Source organism: Palaemon carinicauda, chromosome 26 (genome assembly GCF_036898095.1).
Source record: "Palaemon carinicauda isolate YSFRI2023 chromosome 26, ASM3689809v2, whole genome shotgun sequence".
NCBI lineage: Eukaryota > Metazoa > Arthropoda > Malacostraca > Decapoda > Palaemonidae > Palaemon > Palaemon carinicauda.
Window position 1 is genome coordinate 79678027 of NC_090750.1, and position 8954 is coordinate 79686980.

An 8954-nucleotide genomic window follows, 5' to 3' on the forward strand; every position below is an offset into this window, starting at 1 on the left:
CTATTTTTCTCTGTTGGAGCCCATGGGCTTATACCGTCCTGTTTTTCCAATTAGGGTTGTAGCTTAGCTTGTAATAATAATAATAATAATAATAATAATAATAATAATAAAACCATTGTACGTAAACAATTAAAAATATTTTGTTGTTTACAGTAGGAACATTAGTCTAAAATACTTATCATTTATAGACTATAATCTAGAGTTGTGCTTCCAAAAAACAAAATTCAAAACATCAACATTTGTATCAATAATACACATTTGATGCTACTCTTAGTCCAAAGGGTTCGTAAGATATCGTTTTAAAAACAATTGAAAACAGGGAAGTAAAACACTCTAGACCTATACAGTCTTTTCGTTTAGGTTACAAGTGAACTTTCACTAAGTGTTTAATTAAAGAGACGACCGCAAAAAAACAAAACTATTCACATGGAAAGGAAAATATTGAATTGAATTTAAGCCGATTATATTAGGACTTCATTATTGAAAAAAAAAAAAAAAAATAATGGAAGTGAGATGAACCTGCCATGCCAATTCCCTCTTTTCTCTGCGCATACAAGATCCCTTCTTATATGTAGGCCTACATAATGTCACCAGCTATAACAAACCCTCTGCGAAGCTTTTGACCGACAGAAGAGTGCTAATTTAGATAGGGAGAATAAAAAGGGAAAAGGAAGAGAATAAAGATAATGAAAAGGGGAAAGTCTGGACAACCTGTGATACCCAGAAAGACAAGGAGGAATCTTAGGTCGGATGCAATTCTCTTAAAGCTTTCATCCCACAATGAAATATTTTGTTTGCAATAATTCTTTTCTGTATTCTCTTTAGCCTTACACTATTCCTCCATCACGGCTTCCTTTCTTCAATTTTGCTTTCCAAACTCTTCGCTTTAAAGTAGCAAAATAAGTAATATGAGGTTATAAAGCCTATTTGGTTTACGAGAATCGTACTATGTATTCATAGTTGATGATGTTAGTATTAGTATTAAAAGGCTTTCATTTATAAAACACAATTTGAACAAGTTGTGTTTCCAAGAAACTCTATACAAAACATAAACATTTGTATTTATAATAATTTGGTGTTATAATTAGTCCAAAAGGAATAAGAGAAACAAGTTTGTTTGGGCGGAGTCACGTACACAGATTAGTGGAGATTGTGATCTTAAGCCCAATAAGTCTTATCTCTCTTAATCCTATAATATTTAAATAACGGAATACATTTCCTCTTAAGGATTCTTAAAAGTGAAAACTTCATAAGGAATAGAATTTTTGACCTGATGACAGCCTAGGCTCTTTGTACAATAGTGGCCAACAAACTACCGACTTATTTGAAAAAGAAAAAAGAAAAAAAAATAAACTTTGAAATTCCTACGTAGTTGTAATAATAGTTAGTATTAAGAACATCTAAATTCCTAATTATTACCGTTTATCAAATATAATTTTATGAATTAAGTTAATAAATTTTGCATAAAATAATGAAGTTTGCTGATATGGAAAATATTTTCTGATGAGTAATAGACGTGATGTCTTTTTCGTCCTGGATAATCTAAAGTAAAGAGACTCGGGTTTCCGAGAGTCCTGGATCGGGTCAAGCCCTAAGAAATCGACTCCGTTGAGGATCCTTCCTCTTGGGTGTCTTCCGATTCAGGACTACCTCTCGGTTTGGGGTTCCGAGACAGGCAGGATAGAAAGAGAGTATCCTGCTCCTGACGTCCCCCGGTTATCCAGCAAAACAGCAACAGGCTTTCTTTGGTCTGCTGTTGAATCTCTCTCTCTCTCTCTCTCTCTCTCTCTCTCTCTCTCTCTCTCTCTCTCATTAACTTTTCATGTTCCTCTACCTCATTAGTATTTCAAACATTTTTTGTTTTTATGGCTATTACTTTGGCCAACATTTAGACTTCTCTAAAAAGTAATTATTTAACAACAAACTACTGGAAAGTAGGTCCTACTGCTAAAAAAGTAATAGCTTTTCTTCTGAAAACGGAAGAGAAAATTATATTTTTGACATTTCAAAATTAAAAGAATTTCCTAAATATTCCAACACACAAGCTGGAAGTTTTCATCTGACTTTAAAGATGTACACATAAGTGGCCATGAATGGATAAGGAACGCATTTGGCGATAATAGCTTCGCAAACAGACCAACTTATACATCTGACTGACAGGAACGACTTATTGATAAGTCACGTGACGACGGTTCAGTGAAACGTGTGTTTGATGCAGCCGAACATTTGCATTCATTTCGGCCGCAAGGTGAAGAGCAGTTAGTTCCCCCCCCCCCCCCCAACCCCCCACCCCTTGTCATCAAAGGACAATGGCGTTTTATTACGTTTTCTACGTCATACTTAAGTGAATCAGGGTTTAGTCATCAAAATAACATACCCTTCTCGTTTAGCTAGTGTATGTATATATATATATATATATATATATATATATATATATATATATATATATATATATATATATTTATATATATATATATTTATATATATATATATATATATATATATATATATATATATATATATATGTATATATATATATATATATATATATATATATACAGATATATATATATATATATACAGATATATATATATACACACAGTATATATATATATATATATATATATATATATATATGTATATATATATATATATATTATATATATATATACATATATATATATATATATACACACACACACTAAACAAAAAGGGTATTTTATTTTGAGGACTATATCAGAACTGAACCCTGATTCATATATACATATATATATATATATATATATATATATATATATATATATATATATATATATATATAAACTTTGCACCTTAAGACGTTTATCATAATTAAATAAGCCATGAATCTTAAAAACTAAATGTATGGATTCTCTCTTGTACCTCGGAATCAGAGATCCAATGGGGAATAAAACTCTCAAATCTTTCTCTAATCATTAAATCAACGATAAAAATAAAAGCAAATTTCAGGAGAAAATACAGAGATGCTGTTTGTGACCTGTGTAAATTAAGTAATACAAAACATTTTGGGAACGTGAACAGAACGAAAAACAAGACAGGATATGTAGCAAAATATCAGAAGACGGCCATGAATTTGAAACAAGGAAATAGTTGGAAAATCATAAATGGTGGCTATAACTAATTTCTTGATGAAAATGGATAAAATAAATCGCATTTAAACCCTATATCAAGAAAGTCAGTAATGACTTCTTCAAGATCAAAGAATATTATAAAGCCTTGCTTTAATAGAAGGCCTAAGACCAGATAAATGTTATGACTTATAATAAAACGTAATTTGTCTTATTGCTCATAAATTTTCAATTGGTTTACACCAAAAATAAATGTGGATGGATGGAGTCAACTAACAAAATAGCCTTATTAATAGCGTTGCTCATGCAGTACTGATCAAAATAATTTCATAATATATCTATATTTCAAGTTTTTATGTGATTTTGAATTAAAAAACCCATCAAAATTTAAATTCTTCTACAAAAATATTATAAATTATACATTTATCAAAAAGCAATATATTCACTTGGGGATTTAAATATTATTTCTAAATGGGATAACTAATTGTATAAGTATTTTTGTCCCTAAAATCGACGGGCTAATTTGTTTCTGTGGAACTTGAACGGAATGAGAAAGTAGCAGAGAAAATCACAAGGATTTCAAATATTTATACACAAATTAAATAGGTTAATTAAAAAATAAAATCCTATAGACCAAAGCCAAAGATGAAGAAATAAGGAAAAGTGCCACATTAACTATCCACATAAGTTGAATCGGTAGAAATTCTAAAGTTCAAACTTGCACCAAATATTTTTAAGTCTTTTTCATAGTTTATATATGAAAGATTTGTTTTAATTTTGTTACTGTTCTTAAAATACTTACTTTCAATTATTCATTAATTCTCATACAGTTTATTTGGTTACTCATTTCCTTTCCTCATTGGGCTATTTTTCTCTGTTGGAGCCCATGGGCTTATACCCTCCTATATTTTTCCAATTAGGGTTGTAGCTTAGCTTGTAATAATAATAATAATAATAATAATAATAATAATAATAATAATAATAAAAGCATCGTATGTAAACAATTCAAAATATTTTAAAGTTTACAGCAAGAACATTAGAATTTAAAAGATCTTCGCATTCATAAAATATAACATCGACTTTTGCTTCCAAAAACATTTCAAAACATCAACATTTGTATCCATAATCTATATTTGATGCTGCTCTGAGTCCAAAGGGTTCGTTAGATATCGTTTTAAAAACAATTGAAAACAAGGAAGTAAAACACTGTAGACCTATATAGTCTTTTCGTTTGGGTTACAAGTGAAGTTTCACTAAGTGTTTAATTAGAGAGACGAACGCAAAAAAACAAAACTATTCATATGGAAAGGATAATATTGAATTGAATTTAAGCCTATTATATTAGGACTTCATTATTGTTAAAATAAAGATCATTGAATTGAGATGCACCCAAGTCATGCCAATTCCCTCTTTTCTCTGCGCATACAAGATCCCTTCTTATATGTAGGCCTACATAATGTCACCAGCTATAACAAACCCTCTACAAAGCTTTTGACCGACAGACGAGCTATTATTCCTTTGAGTAATTTAGATAGAGAGAATAAAAAGGGAAAAGGAAGAGAATAAAGATAATGAAAATGGGAAAGTCTGGAGTACCTGTGATACCCAGAAAGACAAGAAGGAATATTAGGTCGGATGCCTTTTTATCCCACTATGAAATATTTTGTTTGCGATAATTCTTTTCTGTATTATCTTCAGCCTTACACTATTCCTCCAATCCGGCTAACTTTCTACAATTTTGCTTTCCAAATTCTTCGCTTTAAAGTAGCAATTTAAGTAATAAGGTGTTGTAAAGCCTATTTGGTTTACGAGAATCGTACTATGTATTCACACTTGATGATTTTAGTATTAGTAATAAAAAAGACTTTCATTTATAAAGCACAATTTAATCAAGTTGTGTTTCCAAGAAACTATAGAAAACATCATTTGTATCTATAACCATTTGGTGTTATAATTAGTCCAAAAGGAATAAGAGAAACAGTTTGTTTGGGCGGAGTCACGTACACAGACTAGTGGAGATTGTGATCTTAAGCCAATAAGTTTTCTCTTTTATAATCCTATTATATTTAAATAACGGAATACATTTCCTTTTAAGGATTCTTAACAATGAAAACTTCACAAAGAATAGGATTTTTTACCTGATGACAGCCTAGGCTCTTTGTACAATATTGGCCAACAAACTACCGACTTATTTGAAAAAGAAAAAAGAAAACAAAATTAACCTTTAAAATTCCTACGTAGTTGTAATAATAGTTAGTATTAAGAACATCTAAATTCCTAATTATTACCGTTTATAAAATATGATTTTATGAAATAAGTTAATAAATTTTGCATAAAATAATGAAGTTTGCTGATATGGAAAATATTTTCTGATGAGTAACAGCCGTGATGTCTTTTTCGTCCTGGATAATCTAAAGTAAAGAGACTCGGGTTTCCGAGAGTCCTGGATCGGGTCAAGCCCTAAGAAATCGACTCCGTTGAGGATCCTTCCTCTTGGGTGTCTTCCGATACAGGACTACCTCTCGGTTTGGGGTTCCGAGACAGGCAGGATAGAAAGATAGTATCCTGCCACTGACGTCCTCCGGTTATCCAGCAAAACAGCAACAGGCTTTCTTTGGTCTGCTGTTGAATCTCAATCTCTCTCTCTCTCTCTCTCTCTCTCTCTCTCTCTCTCTCTCTCTCTCTCTCTCTCTCTCTCTCTCTCACTCTCTCTCTTTCATTAACTTTTCCTGTTCCTCTACCTCATAAGTATTTTTAAAAATTTTTGTTTTATGGCTATTACTTTGGCCAACATTTAGACTTCTCTAAAAAGTAATTATTTAACAACAAACTACTGGAAAGTAGGTCCTACTGCTAAAAAAGTAATAGCTTTTCTTCTGAAAACAGAAGAGAAAATTATATTTTTGACATTTCAAAATTAAAAAAATTTCTTAAATATTCCAACACACAAGCTGGAAGTTTTCATTTGACTTTAAAGATGTACAGATAAGTGGCCATGAATGGATAAGGAACGCATTTGGCGATAATAGCTTTGCAAGCAGACTGACTTATACATCTGACTGACAAGAACGACTTATCGATAAGTCACGTGACGACGGTTCAGTGAAACGTGTGTTTGATGCAGCCGAACATTTGCATTCATTTTGGCCGCAAGGTGAAGAGCAGTTAGTACCCCCCCCCCCCCCTTGTCATCAAAAGGACAATGGCGTTTTATTACGTTTTCTACGTCATATTTAAGTGAATCAGGGTTTAGTTATCAAAATAACATACCCTTGTCGTTTAGCAATAGTATATATATATATATATATATATATATATATATATATATATATATATATATATATATATATATATATATATATATAAACTTTGCACCTTAAGACGTTTATCATAATCAAATAAGCCATGTATCTTAAAAACTAAATGTATGGATTCTCTCTTGTACCTCGGAATCAGAGATCCAATGGGGAATAAAACTATCAAATCTCCCTCTAATAATAAAATCAAGGATAAAAATAAAGGCAAATTTCAGGAGAAAATACAGAGATGCTGTTTGTGACCTGTGTAAATTAAGTAATACAAAACATTTTGGGAACGTGAACAGAACAAGAAACAAGACAGGATATGTTGCAAAATATCAGAAGACGGCCATGAATTTGAAACAAGGAAATAGTTGAAAAATCATAAATGGTGGCTATAACTAATTTCATGATGAAATTGGATAAAAAAAATAGCATTTAAACCCTATATCAAGAAAGACGGTAACGACTTCTTCAAGATCAAAGAATATTGTAAAGCCTTGCCTTAATAAAACGCCTAAGACCAGATAAATGCTATGACTTATAATTATACGTAATTTTTCTTAATGCTCATAAATTTTTATTGGTTTACACCAAAAATAAGTATAAGAGAAGCGGAACACAAACCAGGACCTTGAAAACGGCGTTGCTGATGCAGTACTGGTCAAAATAATTTCATAATATATCTATATTTCAAATCTTTATGTGATTTTCAATTAGAAACACATCAAAATTTAAATTCTGTTACATAAATCTTATAAATTTTACATTTATCAAAAAGAAATATATTTACACGGGGATTTAAATATTTCTATATGGGATAACTAATTGTATGAGTATTTTTGTCCCTAAAATCGATGGACTAATTTCCTTCTGTGCAACTTGCACGGAATGAGAAAGGAGCAGAGAAAATCGCAAGGGTTTCAAATATTTATACACAAATTAAATAGGTTAATTAAAAAATAAAATCCTATAGACTAAAGCCAAACAGAAAGAAATAAGGAAAAGTGCCACATTAACTATCCACAAAAGCTGAATCTGTAGAATTTCAAAAGTTCAACCTTGCAGCAAATGTTTTTAAGTCTTTTTATAGTTTATATTTGAAAGATCTGTTTCAATTTTGTTACAGTTCTTAAAATACTTAATTTCAATTATTCATTAATTCTCATACAGTTTATTTGGTTACTCATTTCCTTTCCTCATTGGGCTATTTTTCTCTGTTGGAGCCCATGGGCTTATACCGTCCTATTTTTCCAATTAGGGTTGTAGCTTAGCTTGTAATAATAATAATAATAATAATAATAATAAAAGCATCGTACGTAAACAATTAAAATATTTTGTAGTTTACAGCAAGAACATTAGAATTTAAAAGATCTTCGCATTCATAAAATATAACCTCGATTTTTGCTTCCAAAAACATTTCAAAACATTAACATTTGTATCCATAATCTATATTTGAAGCTGCTCTGAGTCCAAAGGGTTCGTAAGATATCGTTTTAAAAACAATTGAAAACAAGGAAGTAAAACACTGTAGACCTATACAGTCTTTTCGTTTAGGTTACAAGTGAACTTTCACTAAGTGTTTAATTAAAGAGACGACCACAAAAAAACAAGACTATTCACATGGAAAGGATAATATTGAATTGAATTTAAGCCTATTATATTAGGACTTCATTATTGTTAAAAAAAGATCATAGAATTGAGATGAACCTAAGTCATGCCAATTCCCTCTTTCCTCTGCGCATACAAGATCCCTTCTTATATGTAGGCCTACATAATGTCACCAGCTATAACAAACCCTCTACGAAGCTTTTGACCGACAGACGAGTGCTAGCTATTATTCCTTGGAGTAATTTAGTTAGGGAGAATAAAAAGGGAAAAGGAAGGGGATAAAGATAATGAAAAGGGGAAAGTCTGGACAACCTGTGATATCCAGAAAGACAAGGAGGAATATTGGGTGGGATGCAATTCTCTTAAGTCTTAGATTCCACAATGAAATATTTTGTTTGCGATAATTCTTTTCTGTATTATCTTCAGCCTTACACTATTCCTCCATCACAGCTTCCTTTCTTCAATTTTGCTTTTCAAACTCTTCGCTTTAAAGTAGCAATTTTAAGTAATAAGATGTTATAAAGCCTATTTGGTTTACGAGAATCGTACTATGTATTCACACTTGATGATTTTAGTATTAGTAATAAATAAAAAAACTTTCATTTATAGAACACAATTTAATCAAGTTATGTTTCAAAGAAACTCTATAGAAAACATCTTTTGTATCTATAATCATTTGGTGTTATAATTAGTCCAAAAGGAATAAGAGAAACAGTTTGTTTGGGCGGAGTCACAGATTAGTGGAGATTATGATCTTAAGCCCAATAAGTCGTACCTCTCTTTCTTAATCCTATAATATTTAAATAATGGAATATATTTCCTCTTAAGGATTGTTAACAATGAAAACTTCATAAGGAATAGGATTTAAGATCTGATGACAGCCCAGGCTCTTTGTACAATCTTGGCCCCACAAACTACCGACTTATTTGAAAAAGA